We start from the raw sequence: 24,709 nt of genomic DNA, 5'->3' as shown, positions 1-24,709 counted from the left end.
TACATCCCAAGGTGGTGTGGTTTCGGGAGGGCCTTCCTGAGTTCAGTTTAGAGATCTTTGCGTCCAAGCTTTGTTGATGAAAGTCAATGGTTCAAGAAATCCAGCTGGAGGCCACCTGGCAATTGGCCGTTGGGAGAAAAGAGGGCGCAGGGTAAAGCAGGGCTTTTGGCCAGGCTCCCATGCCACACATCACATCAGTGACACCTCCATGGGCCAGTCCAGGGGCCCCAGCTGGTCTTGAGTCGTTCAGTCTCCTGCGCTCCTGCGGGAGACCCTCATGGCTGTGGCGGTGTTGGAGACAGAGGAACAATAAGCAGAACAAGGGAAGGAGACGCACTTCTGCTGGCTTTGGGGGCGCGGGCCAGGGCGGCGTCTCTGGGCAGGGGTGCATGCTGGCGGAAGGGGGGCGCGTAGAAGACAAGACCCTAAAGCGGAGAGGGCGGTTAGGAGAAGGGGCGAGGTTTCCAGCTCCGACCTTGGGGAGCGCAGGCCGTGGGCGAGGGTGGCCCTCGCGCCGGGTCAGAGCACTTACCCTACCTTTGCCCAGGCCGAGGGGCCACCAGACCTGGCGGGGAGCTCGGGAGGCGCCCGGGGAAGGGCGGGCGCAGCGGCGCGGGGGCGGCCCCGACGCGGCCTCTGGAAGCCGCGTCCCGCTCCCCACGCTCCGCACTTGCCTCCTCCCACCCCCGCCCACCCCCTCACCTCCTTTTCTAAAACGCGGCTGGCGCCTTTAAGAGCGAGCTCTGGTTACTCCGGGGGCGGGAACCCCGGCGGATCGCGGGGCGGCGGCTCCGGCCGCGGCGCTCCGCACTTTCGGCTCCAGCTCCCGCCACCGCCGCCTGGAGAGCCCCCGCCGCCCCCGCCGCCCCCGCGCAGCCCCCGCCCCCGCCCCCGGCCCGCCTCGAGCGCCGATTTCTGCGGGAGAGAAGTGCTATGTCAGGAAAGTTCCGGGCGGCGCTGGACGGGCCGCGCTCCCCGGGCTCTGCGGGCGCCCGCGCGCAGCCCTTTGTACGAGGTGCGACTCGGGGCCCCGGGACCCCGCGCAGGTAGCGGCGGCGGGAGCCCTGGGATCGACCGGGTCGGGGAGGGTGTGCGGTCGTGCGGGGTGTGCGGCGGCGCTGGAGGCTGCTAAGACCGAAGTTGTGCGGGCGGAGCTCGGGTTTTCGGGGAGATTTTTGCCGCTAGACTTGAGCGCTTTCTGCGGCCAGCGCCGCGCGGCGGGTCGGCGCCGGGACTCGGTTTCCCCGGGCGGCTCCCGGCGGGGCCTCCCGCCGCCCCCTGCGCCCCCCGCGCGCCGGCCGTGGGCCTTCTAGGAAAGCGGGCGGCGGCCGCGGGCTCCCCGCGCCCAGTTCCCCGCAGGCTCGCCGCCCGGGAGACGGAGCGCGGGGCGTGGAGGGGGGGGGGCGCGTGAACTTTTCCGCGGCGTGCATGACTTCGGGGGCGCCGCGCGCCGCCTCTGCGCGAGTGGGAAGGCTCCCCGCGAGCTCAGCGGCCCCGAGAGGCTGCCTCCCGCCCGCGGGCAGCTGCGCGCCGCGTCCTTTCTGCCTCGGTCGGTTTTCGGCGTCGCCCTGATTTTCGTCCTGCCTCCTCCGCCCCTTTTGCTTTTGGGATTTTTTTTTTTTTTTTTTTTAATTAAAGAAAAAAATGTCCTAGAGGCTCAGGGTGCTAAAAAAGAAAAAGAAAGAAAACACCCAACAATATATCTTTATGAAATTTGCCCCCAATTCTCAAAGTGGTCGTTTCGCCCCTGCTTGAACAGGTAGGCTGGGTCTACCCTTGGGAAACACAGGTAGCCCTGGAGAAGGGGTGCAGTTTTGTTCAGTGGGGTAAGGCGAGTTTTTAACCGTATATTTAAAAAACAGCATTTTCTCTTTATTTGTTGATTTTCATTGTTTTAGATGAAAAAGCTCCAGCTAATTTTAGGAGTGCTGTTTCTAAGAATCATAAATAAAGCGATGTTTCTTGAATAATCTGACATTGCTTCTTACAGTTTTGCCCTTGGATGAGGTGTGTAATACGTGTAATTATTTGGTGAAACCTGATATGTAAGTACATTTATTATGCAAATGGATAAGTTTTCTTTTTTCATGTGTCCTATGGGGGACCGAAGCCCATTTTCTCACACCTCTAGGTGTCTGCCACACCTGGCTACTGGTTTCTGCCTTCTCCACTTACTGTGTGTGTCTGATGTTACCTACAAATCAAAGGTGCTGATGAAAAGTCCCTATATTTTGTGACGTGTTGTATAGCCCAAATTTTAGTGACATAATTAATTACATCATCCAGATTATTTTCAAAAATAAAAGTAGAATGTGGGAGCTTTTTAAAGAAAAGAGTATCATGAAGTATTTAATCAAGTATATGCTTTATATATAATTTTGTATGTGAAAAATATACTACCAAAGTAGACAGGGAATTTGTAGGTAGTGTCTTGTTTGCAGTGGGGAAGTTGTGAAAGAAAGTTATTCCAGAATAACCATTGATATTATATCACTTTATTTGTGATATAGATTTTTGTGTCTGAGCATAATTTTGTCTCTGCTGTCAAATATACCAGAACTGAAACTTTATGGAAAGAACTCTCAGTCTCAAGCATTTTCTGAAAATTTGCAGCAAACTGAACATTCTTAGAAAAAAATTGCTTAGAAAAAGCCACATATTTAAAACTCTAACTGCAGTTGCCATTTTACCTTAAGTTTGCTTGTCTCCAGGCAAGTAAGTACTGTATTCAATAAGAATTTGGGTTTCTAAGGTAGATGTGACTTGGTTCCTGTAATAGTATTGATTGAATGCCTTGAGATTTTGTATATGCTTTATTTGATTTGAGATGATTGCTTTGTGAATTATTCTTTCCGAAACTAAATGTATAATATCACAATATACGTTCTAAAATCCACATCTGTCTATATCTATCTATCTAATATATGTAACAGAAATAATACACAATGTTTATTATATATAATATAATTATACAGGGTGGGGCAAAAGTAGGTTTACAGTTGTGAGTATGCAAAACAGAGAGTTTATTCTTGTAATATTATTTATTAATTATTGTATTGTTTTCCATATGAACAACTGTAAACCTCCTTTTGTCCCACCCTGAATATTATATATAACATATATAACAATATGTATAATAATAAAAAATATGCATATATAACGGAAAACTCTTCAGGGACTTGATAATACAGATGCACTGAGAACAGCAGGTCTAAAGATCATAAGCTAAAAATAGTTAGTTAGAGCTTGTCATCTCTTCAGCATTTTCGTCAATATCAGTTAAAAATACTAGGTTTTCCAATATGTTCTTATCATTGCACAAAGCTTGGATCAGGAGCTATGTGCCAATCATTCTAATCACATATTTATTGAAATGGACTGAATTATCCCATCAACGGATGATTGAATCAGGCATTTCTTAATCTTCAGTAGAGGAACCCCTTGGTAAAATTTGGCTTGTCAATGTAGTTTTTTTCTTTTAACGCTTCAAAAAATGACCTTCAGGGCATTCCCCATTGGTCTTGGCTTAGAGAGGAGACCTCAAAGGCATGGAGAGGCAAACCTTGGGAAAGTTTTGGTATTCTGTTTTGTGAAATGATGTCCTAATTGTTTGATTTGAAAGAGGTACCCATTAATGCTTGGAAAGATAATAGTTATATTAAAATTTTAAAAAGTTTGGATGAGCATAGAAGGAGAAATTTAATGTTACATGGAAATACAGGGTCAAGAGAAGAGTTTTTTGCCTGGAGGGTGTTCAGTCCGAAATTTGAAGTTCTGGGAAAAATGAGCATGTTTGTTTGTAGAGCAGTGAGAGCAGAGATGGAAATATTGAAGATAAGGGAGGGATAACACAATTCATATCTCAGATACTTATTGTGGTAATTTTAAATGTTCACCATTTCTTTGCTACTGTCCCATGAAGAGGTGGAGACTAATTCTCTTCCTTTATTCTAGGGGCTGAACTTAGTGATTTACTTCTAAAGAATAGAATCTGGTTGAAGGGATACTATGTAATTTACATGGTAAGTTTTGAAAACAAGAAATAGTTTTCTCCTGGCTCTCTCTTCTGGGATTTAGCTATTGAAATGCAGTTGCCATGCTGTGTGGAAGCCCATCCCACATGGAGAGGACACCTGTAGGTATTCCTATTGAGATCCCAACTAACAGCCAGCGTCCACTGAAAGACATTTGAATGAGTGAGTGTACAGGGTGCCTCAGCTACCTCTTCTGAGTAACAGCCATCTAGTGAGTCTCTTCAACCCTCAGAATTACCTTTTTGTATTCCCTAAATTAGGAGAGGTTTATTAACAATAGATAGATAGGACATTTTTCGAGTACTTTGTGTAAGTACTTACTATGTAAGACACTCTGTTAAAGACAGGGCTTATGAAGATGTCAACATCAGCTCTGTTCTCTCTGTATTGAAAGAAGTTTAAATCTAATAAAAACATTAATTGCATAATCCTATAATATATGTACAATTTCAATAATAAACTGTTTAATGGATGAGAAAAAGAATACCCAGAATACAATGCTCCACTCACAAGCAAAGCTTTGAGATATTTCTTATCGCATTCCACAGCTGAAGCTATTACATTTCAGCATATATATGAAAATGAGAAATGAAATAATTTTTTAGAATGATTTTTGCTTTACTTTCCTAGGTATTTACCAGAATTGTGTTTACTTATTGCATGTAGCAATTTTTTTGAAGCTATGACATGTATATATTTGGAGTGATTTCTTAGTTGTTTAGTTGAAACAGACAGTAACGTGTTTCCCAGAGTTTATGTTGTGTCTCTTGGACTCTCAAAAAACGACATTTGAAATGTTTTACTATGAGCCTGACATCACAGACTCAGAACTGATGGGATGTTAGTCAATTACAGTTTCAAGTTTCCTGGGAATTTGCTGCTTAAGGTCAGATGTGGCCCTAAATTGAACTGGATAATCCGTGAAATAGGTACTTTTGCAACCACAGAACATGGAGAACATTCCAGATAATTTGCAATGTGGGCAGCCCAACGTGGTTTAGTGTTCAGTCGGCTTGAGGCAGTGTGCCATGCTTGTAAAAAATGGTTTCTGAAGCTGACAGACAGCAAGCTGTTTCTGTCTTTGAGTTTGACACATAGGATAAAGTGCCTTTTAGTTTCTGTGCCAGTAAATATGGACAAGATTGGTAAAAAAGTAATTTGTTTCCATTTCTGTCTGTATGCCAGAAGATTCAGAAAACTCAAGCATGAAACTCTAGCTTAAAATACTGGAAAGGTCATTCGTGTTCATTAAAAATGTAGTGAAGAGTCGGCAGGTTGGATTTTATCCTAGTTTTCAGGTGTTGGGCAAGAGTGTATGTACATTCAGAGGTAGGAGGATAATCTAGTGATCACCTATTGAAATTAATAACAACACTGTTATCTTCAGTATTTCCTTCAAGCGATAATACTAAAGAAGTTATACCCTCCCAGGCCCAGTTGAGATTAAAAAATATCCCCAGCCACATCTGTACCAGTCACTTAGCATATGTGTTAATCGATTCTTAGTTTTCCGTTGAAACCATTATGTGTCATTTTGGTTGTAAGCATTACATACTTTTTGAGGTTTTTGACCAAAGCTTCTTAGTTAACTATTTTTCTTTCAATTGGCTTAGCCAAATCTGTATCTCTATGTTTTTATTGATTTTAGAGAGAGAGAGGAAGGAAGAAAGATAGAGAAACATCAATGGGTTGCCTCCCATATGCACCTCAACCAAGGATCGAACCCACAACCTAGTTATGTGCCCCAACTGGGAATCGAACCTGCAACCTTTTGGTATAAGGAGTAGATGTTCCAACTAACTGAGCCACCTGGCCAGGGCAGCATTTTTTTTTTTTAAATGTGGAAACTTCTAAGGATCTGCCTTGGGGAGGTAGTACAAAAAGGACATGATTCTTTATTCTAGTCGTATCTTCCAAAGGGAGATGCTGTCACCTCTTCCTATTTTTTTAAAACAAGCTGGGGACCCAGGAAAGCCTATGGTGTAGTTCTGAGAACTGGAGGGCTGATGGTGTAAGTGCAAGTCCAGGGTAGCTGGGTTTGTTCCAGCTCAAACAGCCAGGCAGAGTGCGAGTTCCCCTGTCGTCCGCCTTTGTGTTTTGTTCAGGCCTCCAATGGATTGGATGATGCCCACCCACATTGGGGAAGGCAGTCTGCTTTACTCAGTCTACCAATTCAAATGCCTGTCTCATCCAGAAGCACCATCACAGTTACACCAGAAATAATACTTAATCCAAGTACCCTGTATTTCAGTCAAGTCAACGTGAAATTAACCGTCACAATGAGCATCTCCCTTAGACTTGTGAATTACATAAGATCAGAGGATGTATCAGTTTTGTTCTTCATTGGATGCCTCGCTTAGTCAGAAGCTGGCTTAGAGTGGGCACTTAATAACTATTAAAGGAAGGAAATAAATAAATTTAAAAGAGTGTATAAGTCAAGTTGAAAAGTATATATCAAAGACTTAGATGACATACATGGATATGGTTGAAGACTGCAGATCACAGCAAGATATGCAAGTGACATTGGCTGGCACATGATGGCTCTGTTGACATTTTCTCTCTCTTTATCTGGTGGCCCTTTTGAATGCTAAAACTGAAGTCTTACATCATAGATTTTTGGACTCCGAGTATTTTAAGTATGACCTTTAGATTTTTCAGAATCTTTCCAAGTTAACCAGAATTATTTTGATCATGGCAGTGAATCAAGGTCAAAGCAGATTTGCCATTATTTTTTAGGATGAGTCAATGCTGCTCTTCAACAATCATATTTTGAAATGGTATAGTAAGAGCAGAAAGATATTTAATTCTTCGCTGCTTCTCTTACATTATTTTTTACCTTTCCACTCATGAGGACATTTGGTACAGTAGTTCTCCCTGTTTGCAGGGGATATGTTCCAAGACCCCTTGTGGATGCCTGAAACCACAGATAGTTTTGAACCCTCTGTGTACTATGTTTTTTCCTAAACATTCATACCTATGATAAAGTTTAATTAATTAGGCACAGTAAGAGATTAACAACTAATAATAACAGAACAATTATAACAATATACTGTAATAAAAGTTATATAAATGTGGTCTCTCTCTCCCTCTCAAAATGTCTGACTGTACTAACTCACCTTTTCACTTAAAGGAAACATTATATGGCTTCTCTTTGGCATTGCCAGCATCACTACTCTTGTGCTTTGTGGCCATTATTACGTAAAATAAGGGTTACTTGGACACAAACACCAAGAGGCGACACAGTTGATTTGATAGCTGACATGGCTACTGAGTGACTAATGGGCAGGTAGCAAATACAGTGAGGATATGCTGGACGAAGGGATGACTCACATCCTGAGCAGGCTGGAGAAGGGAGGGGGAGAGGTTTCATCGCACTACTCGAACAGTGTGCAATTTAAAACTTATGAATTGTTTACTTTTGGAATTTTTCATTTAATAGTTTTGGACCACAGTTGATTACAGGTAACAAACTGCAGAAAGTGAAACCATGGGTAAGAGGAGACTAATGTAGTTCCATATATCTCTTATGTTTATTGGAATTTGCTTTGGTAATGAATTACATTTACGTGTGACAGGATCAAGGATTTTAGCAGGTTTTTTTTCTTTTTTTTTTTTAACTTTTATTGATTTTAGAGTGAGAGAGAGGAAGGGGAGAGAGAAACATCAATTTGTTGTTTCACTTATTCATGCATTCATTGGTTGATTCTTGTATGTGCACTGACTGGGGATTAACCCAGAACCTTGGCTTATGGGGACAATGTTCCAACCAGCTGAGATAACTGGCCAGGGCTTAGCATCTTTCTTTAAAAATATATATATACACACACACACACACACATACATATATATATGTGTGTGTATATATATATATGGTTGACTTGTGTATACAGGTTGTTTGAGGTTTCTGGTAATCTCAATAAGGTGTCCCGATTTCACATTCTATGAAATTTCTGTTATACCGTACGAGAAGATATTCTGGTTAATGTGGGAGGGCTGAGGTAATAAGGTTGCAGGGTAGGGAGTCTTACCAAGACTCGTCTTTTGCCAAGAGATGATGTTTGAACCATCTTAGGCAGTGACGTCGCCCAGATGTGTAGGAGAAAAGAGACCATGGTGTAAGCATATGTATCCCCTATTTGTTTTTAGTAGACAGATAATGTGTCACACGAATCTCCAACAGCTAGCGCAGTCCCTGGCCCATGTTGACATCCTAGCCATTTTTGTTGAATTAACTGGGCTGGAGCTCTCAGGGCAGGCGCAGTCAGCAACAAAAGGTGTTGTTATGAAAAGCAAGTAAGCTATAGTACCATTGTGCCTGGAGGCAGGAATAAACTGGACGTGGCTGTAGTGGACTGTTCCAGGAGATATAGGAAGGATTATAAAGACTTCCAGCGTGGTCAGATCACTGAGAACAAAGCAGCTGCATCTCTTTTGTTCTGAAATAAACTACTGAAAGCAGAAGCTGGAGTGGAGGGCAGAGGAGAAACAGGTATGTCAAAATCACAGGGTGGAATCTTGAAGTGAGAGACAGGTTTAAGTTCAGTTTGGAGTGAGATATGAACAGTCCTTTGCAAGGGTGACGGGGTAGAATCCTCAGTGTCACTGAAGTGCTGGTGTTTGGAGGACGTGGTTTTCTTTTCTGGCTGCATAGAACTGCTGGCTTTCGTTTACTGAGCACTGACTGTGTCAGGACTTTACATTTGCCATCTCATTTAACCTTTACAATAGCTTCATGAACTAAGGCACACTATGATCACGTCCATTTTTCTGATGAGGAACCCAGAGATTAAGTAACCTGCCCAGTGACACACAGCCAGGTGCTCTGACCACTGCTAAGGTGGACACAATGGGCATCTGGAGGAAGAGCATGGAAGGTTTCAGTAGAAAGTGTACTGTGGCCTGGACTGCCTTTTTATTTCCTCCAAAGGACATGCCAGGACCACCTGTGGTAAGGGGCAGTGGAGAAAGAGAGCACCAGCATTTTTAGAAGCAATACCATTATAATGGTAGAAATCTTTAGATTTTATTAGATAAGCTTATTTTAAGGCCTTGGAAGCTTTCATTGTGCTAACTTTATGACTATTAATGAAAAATGAAATTTCTAATCCTCATGGAGATAGGCGTATGGGAACAGATGGGTCACAGAGTTGCTAAAGGGAACAGCTTTAAAAAGTGGAGTGGTGAGCTGTGTTGTACCCAGAAATTTAGATGACTCTGAAGCTGGATTTAAAAATGAAAAAACAAAACAAAACTCTTGCCTAAAAGCAAAAAAATGCAGCTTTTTTCTTTAAAAAAAATTGCATTGATTCCCAGAGGATCTTTGTGGGAACCAGAAAGGTGATCTAGAGATTAATATGAAAAGATAGGTACTGTACTGTTGATTTACAGATTAGTAGGTAAATAATTGGAGGAAATATAGGGTACTTTTAAAAGTAGTGACTAGTTAAATTACCATTTTTAAATTTTGTGCTTTTGGGGATAACAGAATTATACTCTACTCATAGTCTGTTATGCCCTTTGCCAATGAGAGTACATTTCTTGCATAATAATAACTTGCCTAAAGGATAAGGCACATTTGAATAAACCCTCCTGTCATCAGTTTGCAAATTTTTAAGTATTGCATTATGTTCTACCCATGGACAGTAGGCATGAAGAGGAAAGCAGGAAAATGTTTATTTTGCTGCCTTAATGTATTTGCTAAGGAGTAGAGTTTTTTTTTTTTTAAAAAGGAATATGTCTTATAATCATTGAAAAGAAGCATTAATATATATTTAAAATATATGAAAGTGTTCTTCAAGAAGAATTTTTTCTTGAATATAAGAAAACTATTCAATTTATAAGATTTGGAAAATATAGAAAAGAAAAAATTATCAACGCGTATTCTACTGGTCAGAAACATCTTTTAGTATTTTGATGTGCTTCCATCCAGTCCCTTTAAAAAATTTAAAAAAGATAGAGCATACTGTATCTACAGCTTTGTAGTCTGGATCTTCCCTCGACATTCTCATATATTTTCTTGTGACATTACCCTTCAAAAACAACTAATGGCTACACATCATTCTATTATATAAATCACATTAATTTAGTCTGTTTCTGTAATGTGAACCTTTATTCTTTATTTCATATTCTTGCTGTCATGTACATGAAAATTTTAACAGCTTTATTGAGACATATTTAACAGTATAAAACTGAGCAATTTCAAGTGTACAGTTCAGTAATTTTACTAAGTGGTGTAACCATTACCATAGTCAATTTAACATTTCTTTCCTCCATATGATCCCTTAGTGTATTTATAGTTAATCTCCCTTCCATCCCTAGTCCCAGGCAACCACTAATCTACTTTCTGTCTCTATACAATTGTCTTTTCTGAACATTTCATATGAGTGGATTTATATGTGGTTTCTTGTGATGGGTTTCTTTTGCTAGCCATAATTTATCTGGGGTTCGTTCGTTCATGATGTAGCATGTATCTGTACTTTATTTTTATTGCCAAATAGTAGTCCATTGAAGAGAGAGAATACATTTTGTATATCCATTGACCCAGTTGATGGACATTTAGATTCTTTCCAGTTTTATGCTATTAAGAATAATGTTTCTGTGAACATTCATATGCATACATTGTGTAGACATACTTTTTCATTTCTCTTGGGTCATTACCTGTGAGTGGAATTGCTGGGTTTTATGTTTAACTATTTGAGAAACTGCCAAACTGTTTTCCAAAATGGTCCTACCATTTTACATTCCCACCAGCAATACATGAGGGTTTCTATTTCTCTCTGTCCTCACCAAATTTGTTACTGTCCTATTTATTATAGCCATGCTAGTGAGTGTGAAATATTTTATTGTGGTTTTAATATGCATGTTCCTAATGACGGTGATGTTGAGCATCTTTTCATGTGCTTATTAGAAATTTGTATATCTTTGTTGAAGTGACTGTTCCTATCTTTTGTCCATTTTATGATTGGGTTTGAATATTATTAAGTTATGTGTTCTTTGCAAATTCTGGATACAGGTCTTTTATTTGATATGTGTTTTGCAAATACTTTCAGTCTGTTGCATGGCTTTTAATTTTCTTACTTAGGTCATCTGAACCAGAAAAACTTAGAATTTTGATAGGTTCAATTTGTCAGTTGTTTTTTTTTTCCTATGGACTGTTCTTTCAGTTTCATATCTATGAATCCTTTGCCTTACTCAAGATCTGGAAGATTTTATATATAGTATTTTAATTATTTGAACTTTTAAAGGATATTATAAAATATTTCTTAAGGATAGATCCTGAGAAGTAAATTTTCTACAAATTTGTAATATATATAGTTAATTAGGTTTTTTTGAAATATTACATTAAAGAGGAAGATGTACAAATCATAAGGGCAAAGTACAGTGAAGTTTGAAAAAATGAATATGTTGTATATAACTACTACACAGATTGAGAGAATATTACCAGCATGTCAGGAGGCCCTCAACACCCCAGAAGCCCCTTCCTAGTCATTACTCCTGTTCCCCAAAGATAACCAATAATTACTAATATCATGGAATAATTTTGCCTGCTTTTTGAATTTTATATAAATAGAATATTATATACATTTTTGTGCCTATCTTTTGTGCAATATTGTATTTGTAAGATTTATCTATGTGGTGTGTTGCAGTAGTTCATTCATTTTCATGGCTGTATAGTATTTCATTATGGAAATATATCACATTTTTTAATCAATTTTACTGCTGATGGACATTTTTGCTTTTCTAGTATTTGGCTATTTTTAATAGTGCTGCTAGGGATATACTTGTACTTGACTTTTGGTGCACAAATGTGACCAGTTTTGTTCATTGTATATATGGGAGTGGGTTTACTGGGTTATAGAGCAGGCATAACTACAAATTCACCATAAATGGCAAACTGTTTCCCACTGACTATTACCAATTTCTCCTCCCAACAGAAATGTATGCAAGTTTTATTTGCACCACACCGTGACCAACACTTACTGTTTGCTGTCTTTTTAATTTTAGCCCTCTGTTGGATTTGTGTCTTGCTGTGGTTTTTATTTGCATTTCCCTGATAAGTAATGAGGGAGAGCACCTTTATTGTGTGTGTGTGCGCGCACCGCTATTTGGATATCTTTTGTGAAGTTTCAGTTCAGTTTCTTTGCTCATCTTTCAGCAGCTTTGTTTGTGTTTTTCTTATAAATTTGTTGGCATTAAAATATCTATATCTATATTAAGGGTATGAGTTTGTTGTCAGTTATCTAATTGCAAGTGAGCCTATCATTTGGCTTGCCTTTTCATTCTCATAATGATACCTTTTGGTCAACTTATTAATCTTTTCTTTACATAGCTAATACTTTTAATGTTTTATTTGTGTCTTAAAAATAAACTTGATTTGGAAACTTAATTAAGATTAGGAAACTCAAGCTTGAGCTAATTAGAGGCTGGTGTTTGGTTGTTCAGCTTCCTGTTCATGCCTAGTCCAAGAGTGAAGTCCTTCCGAAATCGCTTCTCCCACCCGCCTATGAATCCTGGACTCTAGCTTCTACTCAGCATCTCAGCCTCCCAGCTGCCTTTCTTACTCAACTTTAAGCTTCTCAGCTACTTTAAAGCCTTTCAGCTGCCACTTTTCAGGCTTTCAGCTTCACAGCTGCCTTGAGAAAAACTTCTGAGCTGGCATTTTAGAATTGGCTCATGCCTCTAGGGGAAAAGTATCACCAAATGCAGAGCTACCTCACTTTTCCACACTTCCTTCTCTCTCAGATTGTGGCCTCTCAGGTTCCCACTGCTCTGGTAGCTCTTAGATGCCTTCAGAGAGATTTTAAAAAAATATCCAGCTGTTTTGGTGGTTCTTGGTTGGGGGCATTGGTCTGCCACAAGCTTGTCTTTTTTTTTTTTTTTTTTTTTATTGCGCCAGGGAAGGAATTCCCTTGGAATGTTTTTTAAGGCTGTTAATAAAGCTTATTGAATTACTGTGAGGTTGCATTTCTACTGATAATAATTCTGGCAAACTAGAATTATTTTCATCTTTTAAACCTTTGAAAATTTGCAAGGCAAAAAAATATCATTTTAATTTTCTTAAAAAATTTTTTTATTCTAGTGAGACTACTATTTCAAATGATGGTTGGCATCTTCTCTTTATGATTTACCGAAAATTCTTCATTATTGTTCACTGATTTTGAAGAACTGTGTAACATTGCCTTTATTTATTTTTTATGTCTGTATTGATTTCAGAGAGAGGAATGAGAGGGAGAGAGAGATAGAAACATCAGTGATGGGAGAGTCATTGATCAGCTGCCTCCTACATGCCTAGGGGATCAAGCCTGCAGCCGGGGCATGTGCCCTGATCAGAATCAAGCTGCAATCTCCTGGATCATAGGTCGATGCTCAACCGCTGAGCCATGCTGGCTGGGCACATTGCCTTTAATAATTAAGAAGTCATTCATCTGAAGATAAAGGATTATTATCTTAATGAACCTAAAAGCAGTGGCTTTCCTATTAATGTTTATAATGTTTGAAAACTTCTGAATCAAGGGTTATAGCTCCTTTTCTTTTGTATTCTTTCTTGTTATCTTGTGTATGTTATAGTCCATGTAAACATGAAGCAGATTGCATTAAAAAATAATGCAGAGGTGGGCGCAATAAGCTCATGAAGGTGGTTTCCCGTGTCATGCTTGTTCAGTGCTTAATCACTATGAAACATTTTTTTAGTTACTGATTTATGCCATTTCAGTTAGGAGCATGGTCTCAAGTCGGTGAGGCATCCCGTTTTTTAGTCATTGTCTTCTTTCTCGCATTTATCCAAATCAGTAACATAGGACCAAGTGTTTCTTGGTGATGTACCACATTTATGGGGGATAAGTATCTGTTAGCTAAATCTCCACAAATGTAAAACGGGAATTGAATGAATATCTTACCTTCCTCACATGAAGTTAAATTAATGTCACTCCTAGCAGTATCATATAAATGCTGAATAGCAGCCTTATTACTCACACTTTGAAGGGTTTTAAGTGTGAGAAAGTTTTAGACTGACCAGAGTTCTAAAGCAGGAACATGAAAATTTTTAAAATCAAAAGCATTCTCCATTAACATAGTTTATCCGACTCTAACCAACTGTTTGGATTTCCAGAAATTATCCAGACAGTTGAATTTTTAGTAAACATTATGAAAATAGTGTCTGAGGATGAGGGATAGTGTAATTTTCCTCATCATGTTAGGCATACTTTGGCTCTTTTAATTGTGGAAGTATAATTTTACTCCAAGAAATGTGCTTGTTTCAGTCACTGTGCTACTTTTTTGGGTCATTTCATCAACTCTGCATAAAAAATAATGTCTGCTCTCATGCCGCCTCTAGCCCTCAGGGAATGGTGTTCTGAAGAAAAAACTGAAACCTTTGGGGAAGGCTGGTCTAAAAATAAAATCCTCAAGTTACTGGACCAGGGATGTGGGCCATAGCTAGGGACAGCATTTTTCACATTGTAGACTGCTGTGTTAAATGCAGTGAACGTCCCTTTCTCTTTCCTTGGGCAGCACCTTTTGGAAAGAACCAGGAACTTTGGAGCCAGGCTGTTCTGGGTTCCACTTCCAGCTCCCCCATCAGCTGTGATTGGAGACATGTCGCAATTTGAGCCTCAGCTTACTTGTCTTCAAAATGGGGGAAATAATTTTTGTCTTTGGGGTGGTTTTCCAGGATTAGCAATAATGTAGGTGAAGGCCTGATACATGGGGTGTGTTTAAGAAATGGTAACTATAATTGCATATCTTAATTTTTTTCTCTCATTATGGAAGAAGACTTCTTTTCCCTGACATGATGATTCACAGACTAGAGCCAGGTTATCTAGGTGCAAATCCTAGCTTTGCTATCTATGAACTGTGTGACCTTGGGCACGTAACCTAGTTTCTTTGTAGCTCAGCTTCCCCATCTATAAATGAGGATGGTTATGATGCCCACCTTCTAAAGTTATTATGAATATCAGTATTAGTAAAGTACCAGAATAGTGTCTAGCTAATTAGTAAGCACTAGGTTAGTATTTGACGTATATAAGTAAACACTGAAAGGCAGTGTTAATTGGTTATTGTTTTAATAGAGGTAATAGGGTTAGAGATGGGACTAGAGGCAGCATTGCTGCATGGTGAATGAATGACGGCTCTCGGGTAGGAGAAACAGGCACGAAGAAGTTTAGTGAGATAAAAATTGGCAACTCTGAAGCTTTCACAAATTCAAATGGCTGCCTTTGATCGATAGAAATACCAGAGTGGTAGAGATAATTTTCTTTTAGTTCACACTTATGAGAACTTATAGAGAAAGAAATATACTCACATGAATGGTTTCTGCTGTGTTCTCCAATGTCAGGAAAGAGACTGAAAGGGAAAGGAACATGACTGGGGCAGAAAATATTTCCATGTAGCTCTCAATTGGCATGGCAATCAACAATACCATACATTTTCTCCTTTGGTTGAAATACACACACACACACGCATATACAGTATGTTTCAGATATAAAATTGTAGGTTGAATAAGCCTATGGATTATTTTCTGAATACAACTGAATGCTATTGTGCATTTTTTAAATATTTGCTTTGAATTAGCATAAATAATACCAGAGTTGTCTTCTTTTTTGTTGAATTTTTATAGTAATTTTTATTATTCCCTACATTTCAGGTAGTGCCAACTGAACTTCACATAAGGCTTTGTTTTCATACAAATTGAATATCTGGTAGACTCACGTAGATTTTCTTACGTTGTCATCCTTAATGGCCCACTCTTATGTTAAAAAACCATAGCTACTGCTCAGAGGTAAATCAAAAACTAGAAGGCATCTTAAAGGTAAAACAAACTTGTAGGGGAGACTCGAGAATGTGTACATACATGCCTAAACAATGAGGGCTGATATGCTTTTTATGGAAGAGCGGTTTTCTCTTCATCTCAAATATTACAGAAATTTTTAAAAAGAGAAAGAACAAAAACAGATGGGTTCAGTAATTTCTTAGCATGAACATTGAGAATCCTTTTATGACTGAGGATTTTTGAAAAGTTCACCTCGCCTTGTTTTCTGCAGACTTCCATTGGCCATAACAGCTATTTCAAGTTAAGAGAAATTCACAGTGGTATCTAAGTGCAATGAATGGAGGAGGTAGAATGAACAGTTAAGCCCTGGCCCACACTTACACTGTTTTCCTCTACCTCCAACCCTACCCTCTAGAAGAGAGCAAACTAGTCTTTTATCCCGGAGTTGAAAACTAGAAACTTCTCAAGAAATCAAGGGAACTGCCTGGGAGATAATTGGAGCTGATAAGGGGAGTGCATATGCCCCCAGTGAAGCCCTTGTCTTCTTGATATTTGAAGGCCCGCCCCTGCTCAACCTAAAATCAAGCCTGTCTTTTGAGAAGTCCACACACAGAACTCCCTGCCAGCTGCCTTATTATAGACAAGGCTACCAGAAAAGCAGGAGAACCAATAGCAGCCCTAGAGGAGAAAGCCACCCTGTCCTTTATTCAGAAATATCTACAAGATACATGACGAGACACAAACAGTATCACAAAAGAGTGACAAGACAAACAGAACAGATGTCTTTGTAAGAGATGAATAATTAAGGAACAGAAGAGAATATAAAAGAAAACTTTAGGGGAGTTTTAGGAAGATGAAATCTGGAAAATAACAGGATGTAGAAAATTGGAACTTGAATAAGTTTAGAATAAGGAAGAACTTGCAAAAATTAGACATTTGTTTGTCAAAATTAAAATAATTCGATGGAAAACATGAAAGATGACTATAAGGGAATTTCCTAGAGCACAGTGCAAAAGGGAGGCAGAAAACTTGAAAGAAGGGCCAACAGACAGGCTCAGTCAAGTTGGTCTGATACGTATTTAAATACTTGGAATTCCAGAAGCTATAACAGAGTAAATGAATAGTTGAAAATATCAAATAAATAATAGAAGCTCCTCTTATGCTCTGGGAAATAATCCAAATCTTCATATTGACGAGTCTGAGACCCCAGCAGAATGGATGAAGGCAGCTTTAAGTTCAATCAATTCTTGTGAAATTTAAGAACATTCAGTGGAAAGTTCCTAAAAGCTTCTAGAGAGAAAGTGAGATTGTCAAGTTCCCATTAGTCCTTGAGCACTTCTTTGCTTTCTGGGTACAAGGAGGTACTTCAGCCACATCTCCTACTTTTCCTGTCCCAGGCTGGAGCCAGCCAGTTTTCTAAGGAGGCTTCTTTTCTTTTAATGGTGTTTACAAACCAAAACCTGGATGCTCACTGTTTCTGGAGTATGGATTCTAGACACTTTCGGTGCACAGAGCCAGATGGGGAGGGGATATAAATGTATACAAGCTTTAACCTATGATGCATACAGAATAGTTTTGCCAAGTATCAGTATCACTACTAACAAAAAATATGCTAAGTAAAGTTCAGAGTTTCTTTGCAAGTTTTTTGCGTTTTTTTGTCCTTAGAATGTGGGTCATTCTGTGGGTGTACAATCAGAGTACTATGTTCAGAAGATAAAATCTTTCTTCAGTGTGGTTATGAATTTGATACACAGATTTAGGTTCATTAATTTTTGTATGTATTAAATCCTGAGGGTTTTGCCCTGGCACGTGTGGCTCACTTGGCTGGAGTTTTGTCCTGTGCACCAAAATGGGGGGAGTGTTCAATTCCCAGTCAGGGCACATACCCAGGTTTCGGGTTCGATCTGGCGAGGACATGTGTGAGAGGCAACCCATCAATGTTTCTCACATCTTTGTTCCTCGCTCTCCCACTCTCTCCTTTTTTCTAAAATCAGTTAAAATTTTTTGAGGATTTACATGTTTATCCCTTTAATATTAAGTTTTGAATACTTAAAATATTTAAATGGTTCAAAATTATGTAAACATATGCTCAGAAGCCTTCCTAGCATCTCTTGTCTTTTCCATCTTAGTACTTCCCCACTCCCCATATTTGACCCTGTTCTTTTTGCAAAAATAAGCAAATACATACATACATTCATGTTTGTCCTTTGTTTTACAAAGACAGCTCATTGTATATGTTCTTTTGCACTTTGCTTTATGAGTTCATTGTCAGTTTATTGAAATCTTTACTCTTTTTCACAGCTCCATAGTATTCTGCTGTGTGGCTGTATAAAATTTACTCACCCAGTCTTCTAGATGAGCAGTTAGGTTGCTTTCAGTATTTCGCTATTACAGTCGGTACTGCAATGAGTAATCTCATGGATATGTTGATTCATATTTGTGGAGGTATTTCTTTAGGGTAAATTCTTGGAACCGTGATTACTGGGTCAAAGGGTAAATGCATATAAGTTTTTGTTAGATATTGCCAAATTTCCCTTCAAACAAGTTGTATCATTTTGCACTCCCACCAGTAATAGATGGAATTGGTTAACAAAGATAGCAATATCAAGTATGTTAAATTTTTTGCCAGTCTTAGAGGTGAGTAATAGTATCTCTGAGAGTTTATTTCCCTTTCTTTTATTGAGAGTATAAAGAATTCTCAAAACAGTAAAAAACAAAACAATTCATTTAGAAATATAGGCAAAAGATATGAAGAGACATTTCACTGAAGATCGTATACAGATGGTAAATAAGACTCCATATCATTAGCCATTAGGGAAATGCAAACTAACAATAATGAGATATTACAACAAATTTGCTAGAATGGTTAAAATGAAAAACAGTCACAACACTAAATGCTTGTGAGGATGTGGAGCAGCTGAATCACTTACACATTGCTGGTAGGAACATATAATGGTACAGCCATTCTGGAAAACTGGCAGTTTCTTATAAAAGTAAACACACACTATCATATGACCCAGTAATTGTGCTCTTGGGCATTCATGCTAGAGAAATGAAAACTTACATTTATACAAAAACAGGTATATAAATTTTCATAGTAGCTTATTTAATATATACAAAAACTGGAACCAACACGCATATCCCTCAGTGGGTGAATGGTTTAACTGTTGTGGATTGATGGACTATTACTCAGCAAGAAATAGCAAACTATTGATATATGAAACAACTTGGATGACTCTCCAGAGAATTATGCTGAGTGAAAAAAGTCCCAAAGATGACATACTGTATGATTCCATTCATATAACATTCTTGAAATAACAAAGTTATAGGCATGGAGAATAGATTAATGGTGCCCAGGGGTCAGGGACAACTGTGGGGCTATGGGAGGGCTAGGGGTGTGACTAGAATAGAGCAACAGGAGAGATTCTTGTGGTGATGGAATTGTTCCATATGTTGACTGTACTGTTTTCAATGTCTCGTTAGTGATGTGTGCTATCATTTTGCAAGAGACTTGGGAAACTGGGGAAACAGATCTCTTTATTATTCCTTAAATTGTAGGTTCACTTCTTGTGAACCTACAATTATCTCAAAATAAAAATTTTAATTAAAAAGTACATGTTACTTGGTTTGGTGTCTGGTTGAGATTCTGATATAAATATAGATATTATTCTAAATACTAGAGAAGGTATATTTAAATTGGACCAAAATATTCCATTATTGATTTTAAAAATGAACTTAATATGTCTACCCATAAATTTTTGATAATCTGTGAAGACTCAATTCATGAATTAGAGGTGATTTGTATTACCTCAGGGTTTAACTTACCTAGGAACCAGTGAGGCTAGGAAAAAAAAATCAATGAGAAACTATTTTTTCTCTGACTGGGCTTCCCCTAAGTTTCTCCAATTTCTGAATATTTGATTTATATACTTAAACACTTCTGAAATATTGGATAAAACATAGTACAGAATTTAATTTTCATGGAATTTGGGAAACATGTTAAAGCATCTAGCATTTTGGGATCCACAAATCTGGACCAGTGCAGAGTTTAGCTGATTTCAACTCCCTTGAAACCTCAGCAGCCCTGGGAGAAAGCCCTGCTCCTGGAGCACAGGTCTAGACAGTCTGCACATCCTCACAGCTCCATCCCTACTGCTAGACTCTGAGTGAGTAATGAGCATGCTTCCTGATTTACTGGGAAGGTGAAGGGCAGGCATAGTCTCTCCACTCTCCTGGCTTAAAACAGCATCAAATGTGTAAGTAAAGCTACAGAGGTTTGGCAACTGAAAATAATTTACCCAGAGACACCTAACTCAGTCAGTGCTTTTCTTTAATGTGCCTTGGGATAGCCTCAGGGTCTTTTGAAAATGCAAATTTTGATTGAGCAGCTCTGGAGCCTGAGATTCTGCATTTCTAACAAGCTCCCAGGTGATGCAGATACTGCGAGTCCACAGACCACACAGTGAATAGCAAGTTCCTAGATAACATTGCAGATCTGCGACTTTTTCACCTGGCATTCCAAAGACAAAGAACAAGACAGCATCTGGCTTCATATTGAAGGCTTATCCTTTCCTTCAAATCAGAGTATGAGTGAAATGGTAGGAGATGGAAGGCACAGGAAGAGAAGGCGTAAGTGGAGCAGCCAGCCAGCGCCACGGAGCCGTCCTTCCAGGGATCAGCAGCTGGCACTGCAGGAAGTCGAAGCACTGGTGAGGGTGGAGGCCGGAGACACTTCATGCCAGAGGAGCAGTCAAAGCCCCTGTTGAAATAGCTCTGCTGGGGTGGTGGAGGCTGGGGCTAAAGAGCCACCGCTCTGCTCTGCTTTAGCTAAAAGCACAGGCATTGGGAACCTCCTGGAAATGCATTTCCCAGTATGGGCTTCACATCCGGTCCAGTAACCTCCAGGGACAACCATTTGTCCCATTAAGAAAAGCACCCCATTCAGAATCTGTCGTTCTGCATTTTTTTGGGAGCTCTCAAGATGTACAGTAGTAGCAGACCAGTTAGGAAGCAGAGTCCTTCAGCCCTGCGTCCTGCACGGCTGATCTGCATCTTTAACAACATTCCAGCATAACTAGAGGGGCTTGGGAAGTGAATAGTGCTTGTCCAAACATGTCTGTCACAAAGGTGGTGAAGTTCATTCACTCACCTCAAGGTTACCTGGGTCACTCAGCTATAATGAATAATCCTTATAGAACGGGGTTTTACTATATTAGAGTTTAAATGAGGCATGGCTTTATGCTTCCTTTCAAATACATTGAAAATATTTTTTTAGGATTCAAGTTAATTACTTCTATTATAAAAATAATAAAAGTACATTAAAATGTAGAAAGAAAAGAAAAAGCACGTATTTCTACCACCATTAACATTACCTTCAGCATTGGGGTGATTATTTTCTTTGAGCCTCTGTGTGTATGTGTGTTTATGTGTAAAACAGTTATACTTTATATGTACTATTCTATCCCATTTTTAAAGACTTTACATTACAGGCGTTTCTCCATGTTTTTACAGTCTTCATAAATAACACTTAAAATGTCCGAGTCATGTCTTACTGAGTTAAGTAGGCCCCTAAATATTGGTCGTTTAGATTGAAAAATCCTTAAAGAGCAGTCAGTATTTGGAATATATGTAGGGAAATGGGAAGTAGAAGTAGATGATTAGGAAAAGGAAATGTTCTTTCTTTTGGTACCTTTTCTTTCCTCTAAGTTTAAAATTATCTATAAATCTTAAAGTTCTGTTATTTTATTGAAGGGATTCACAGAGATGGGTATTTTACTTTGTGGGTAGTTATAGTCACAGAATGTATTTAATCCAGAGGAATCCCAGATTACTTTTTAAAATCAGTCTTTCCTCACTACCTGCCTGGGCTTAAAGACCTAATAAAAACTTAACAGGTGCCTTGCTCCTGGGGAGGTAATGTCGTTGTAGCATAGTGCAGTGCTGACCCGGAGGTGTGTGTAGAGTACACTTGGAGCACAGAGAGAAGGTGCTTCGTTCAATATGCAGCCCTGAGAAGGATTCCTGGAGAGAATGATATCTTAAAGCAAGTAAGAGTGCATAAGAGGGACCTGACAGAAGTGTGGAAGGCCCTGTAGGTGGAGGGACCTGCAGGTGTCATGGACCCATTCCCAAACAGTCACTGCACAGAGATGGAGTGCTTGGCAGTGACATGATTACCTCCATGGATGGCCCAGTAACCCCACCCTTAACAGATGATAGGAGAAGGGGCAAGAGTCAGAAAAAAACAAAAAACAGCAATAAGTGGATATATTATAATCTAGGAGGGCAGAATTTCCTTTAGAAATTGTGATACACATATTTTTGGTGACCATCTGTCCATATTTCCTTGGCTCCCAAATTCCTATCAGTTATGAGCATGTTGAATCCCTCAGATTAGAGGAGAAAAAAAGATTGGTCACCATTGTTGTAGTTGATGGGAATCCATCAAGTGTTTAAATGGTTAAGATTGTGATTTAAAAAACAACAACATCTGACTACAGTTTGATGGGTGGATTTAAAGGGGGAAGGCAAGACTGAGGAAGAGAGACCATTTAGGAGGCTCCCACCTGGACTAGAGACATGATCATAGGGATAAGGAGGAGGGAAGCAGTTAAGGAAGTACTTAGGAGGTAAAATTGGCAGGCGAGAGTGACGGGTGTGGTGTGCTGGTAGGTGGACAAATAGATGGTGAGGTCATTAACTGCAATTAGGGCACAGAAGAAAAGTAGTAGTAGTAGTAATAATTCCTTTTTAGATTAGTATCTCTTTTTCAGTGCTTTGGTGTTTCTTAGCTGGGGTTTCCTAGAAACCATAGCCTGAGGCAAAGCTAACGTAGTGGGAAACTAAATACGGAAGTATAATCTCTGGGTCACTAGAATGCTGGGAAAAAGGAGGTGAGGCAGAGAGGAAGGAGAAGCGAACGCAAGGTAGTATGTTACTGATCTGGCCACAACTTCATCAAGTGAGTTGTCTTCCAGACAGACTTTAAAGAACTCTCCATAGGCCTGGTGGTCTGTCAGGGCTGTAAGGAAGAGACATCCTTTCTGTCTTCTCCCCAGCGAAACTCACACCGTGGAGTGTTGTTAGACCTTCACTCCTTGGCTGGGATGGGGAGCCCCTCTGGGCAGCCAGTAGGAAGCCTATCTCATGCCCAGCAGTGTAATATGGGTTGAGAAGGGGTTGGAGGAGCCAGAACCTTGGTGGGTTGTGTGGGGTCGGATTTGGGCTGTTAGCTGACGTCCAGGGGCTTGAAGGAGGCCCAGGTGGCAGGTGGAACTAGGGAGGCATGTCAACAGGGCCCAAAGCACTTTCCCAACTTCTCTCAACCTTGTTCTCATTTCCTAGTTTCCCTTTTATAGTCTGTAAGAGTTTTATAATGCTCTGATTTTTATTATACTGTTTTATTTTTATTACTGCTCAGGTTTTAATCTTAGATTCATATTTCCCTAGTTTCTATGAACCTGATGCCTGCATTCACATAATTTCTAGACTATAGGTTTAATATAATTGTGTTCCTCTATTTATTTCTTGAGTCTCTTTGGGCTGCTGTAACAGTACCACGGACTGGGTGCTGGCTTATGTACAGCAGAAATTTATTTCTCACAGTTCTGGAGGCTAGAATCAGAGGCCAGGGTGCCCACTTCCAGGTTGCAGACTTCTCGCTGTTTTCTCTCACGGCAGAAGGGGCAAGGGAGCTTCCTCACGCCTCTTTTAACAGGGCACTGATTGTATTCATGAGTGCTCCACTCTCATGACATAATCATTTTCCAAAGGTCCCACCTCCTAATGCCATCACGTCAGGCCATTAGGTTTTCCACATAGGAATTTTGAGGGGACACAAATATTCAGAGTAGAGCAACTCTGTGGCTCTTTATGTAGAGGACAGAAACCTGCCCTGATCTTCATATCCGGCCAGGTAATTGTTTCACCTGTTCCCTGTGTGTTACTATGCTGATCTCTGTGGCTTGCTTCCCAAATGGACAAGATGCACTAAATGTTTCAATAAAGACTCTAAAGGTAATACTGTAGAATGAACTCCTATTTTAAGGGTTTCATATGTAGGGAATAAAAGGAGGCATTAGGTTATGAATATGGTAACATAATTTTTTTGAGTGATTTAGTAGCTTTTGAGTGGATACTATATGCCAGGCTGTTAAATGAGTTTCAGGATACAGTGCTGAGCAAAACAATATCACATCTGTGCCTTCCTGGAGTTTGCTTTCCAGTCAAGATGGGGGCATGAGCACAGGCCTGAGTCAAGGGAGGCCATGGATACTGTAAAATGATTGTGGATCGAGTATTATCACGGAGAAGTACATGTTAAAATGAGACAATAGAGTAGGGGTGGGGACTCGCTTGGTCAGGGGAGGTTCCCATAGTAATGGAAGAGTGAGAATTCACAAAGTGAATGGGGTGTAGGGATGGATGAATAGTAGCAGGAGGTGGCTTATTCATTTAACAAATGTTTACTACACATCAACTATGTGACAGGCACAGTCGTAGGCCTTGGGAATCCAGCTGTGAATATCCCAGGGGAAAACTGCTGCCTTATGAGAGTTGTTGATAGTTAGAACAGGATGATGTAGGTGAGCTGGAGAGAAGTGGCCTGACAGGAACAGTATTTAAGAGTTAAAATGTACAGTTCTTGGGGGATGGAATGAATGATAGCCCAGGGCGGAAGATGTGAAAGTGACTGTTAGGTTTCTGGCTTGTATAACCGGGTGGGTGGCGATCCAGTCCCTGAGCATGGGAACACTGGTGTCAGGTAGCTTAGAGGGGGGCCATGCAGGGTTTGAGGTGCTTTGGCGATATCCTAGTGGAGGTGTTCTATGAGCAGTTGGGTACACAAGGCTGGAACTCAGAAGTCAGTTTTGGGGCATTAAAACACATTTGTCAGGTATCTGCATGC

At 40.0% G+C, this 24,709-nt stretch overlaps 1 protein-coding gene across 7 annotated transcripts in view; it reads left to right on the top strand.

Moving 5' to 3' along the window:
• The first annotated feature begins 889 nt into the window (after positions 1-889).
• GPR63 (G protein-coupled receptor 63) overlaps positions 890-24,709 on the top strand; it is a 32,908-nt gene continuing 9,088 nt past the window's right edge. Inside the window, exons 1-3 of one of the 7 annotated variants that reach the window (XM_016220211.2) lie at positions 1,815-2,045; positions 2,132-2,207; positions 3,955-4,022. The gene's annotated coding sequence lies outside the window, so the exon portion shown is untranslated. Of the gene's footprint in view, positions 1,047-1,620; positions 1,760-1,814; positions 2,208-3,954; positions 4,023-24,709 lie in introns of those variants that run through there. The other 6 variants (XM_087817518.1, XM_016220212.2, XM_087817517.1 and 3 more) reach the window with 6 other exon arrangements.

The sequence above is a fragment of the Miniopterus natalensis genome, chromosome 5 (genome assembly GCF_054644295.1).
Source record: "Miniopterus natalensis isolate mMinNat1 chromosome 5, mMinNat1.hap1, whole genome shotgun sequence".
Lineage (NCBI taxonomy): Eukaryota > Metazoa > Chordata > Mammalia > Chiroptera > Miniopteridae > Miniopterus > Miniopterus natalensis.
Note: the sequence above shows the minus strand (reverse complement) of the source record. Positions and strands in the feature narration are given on the sequence as shown.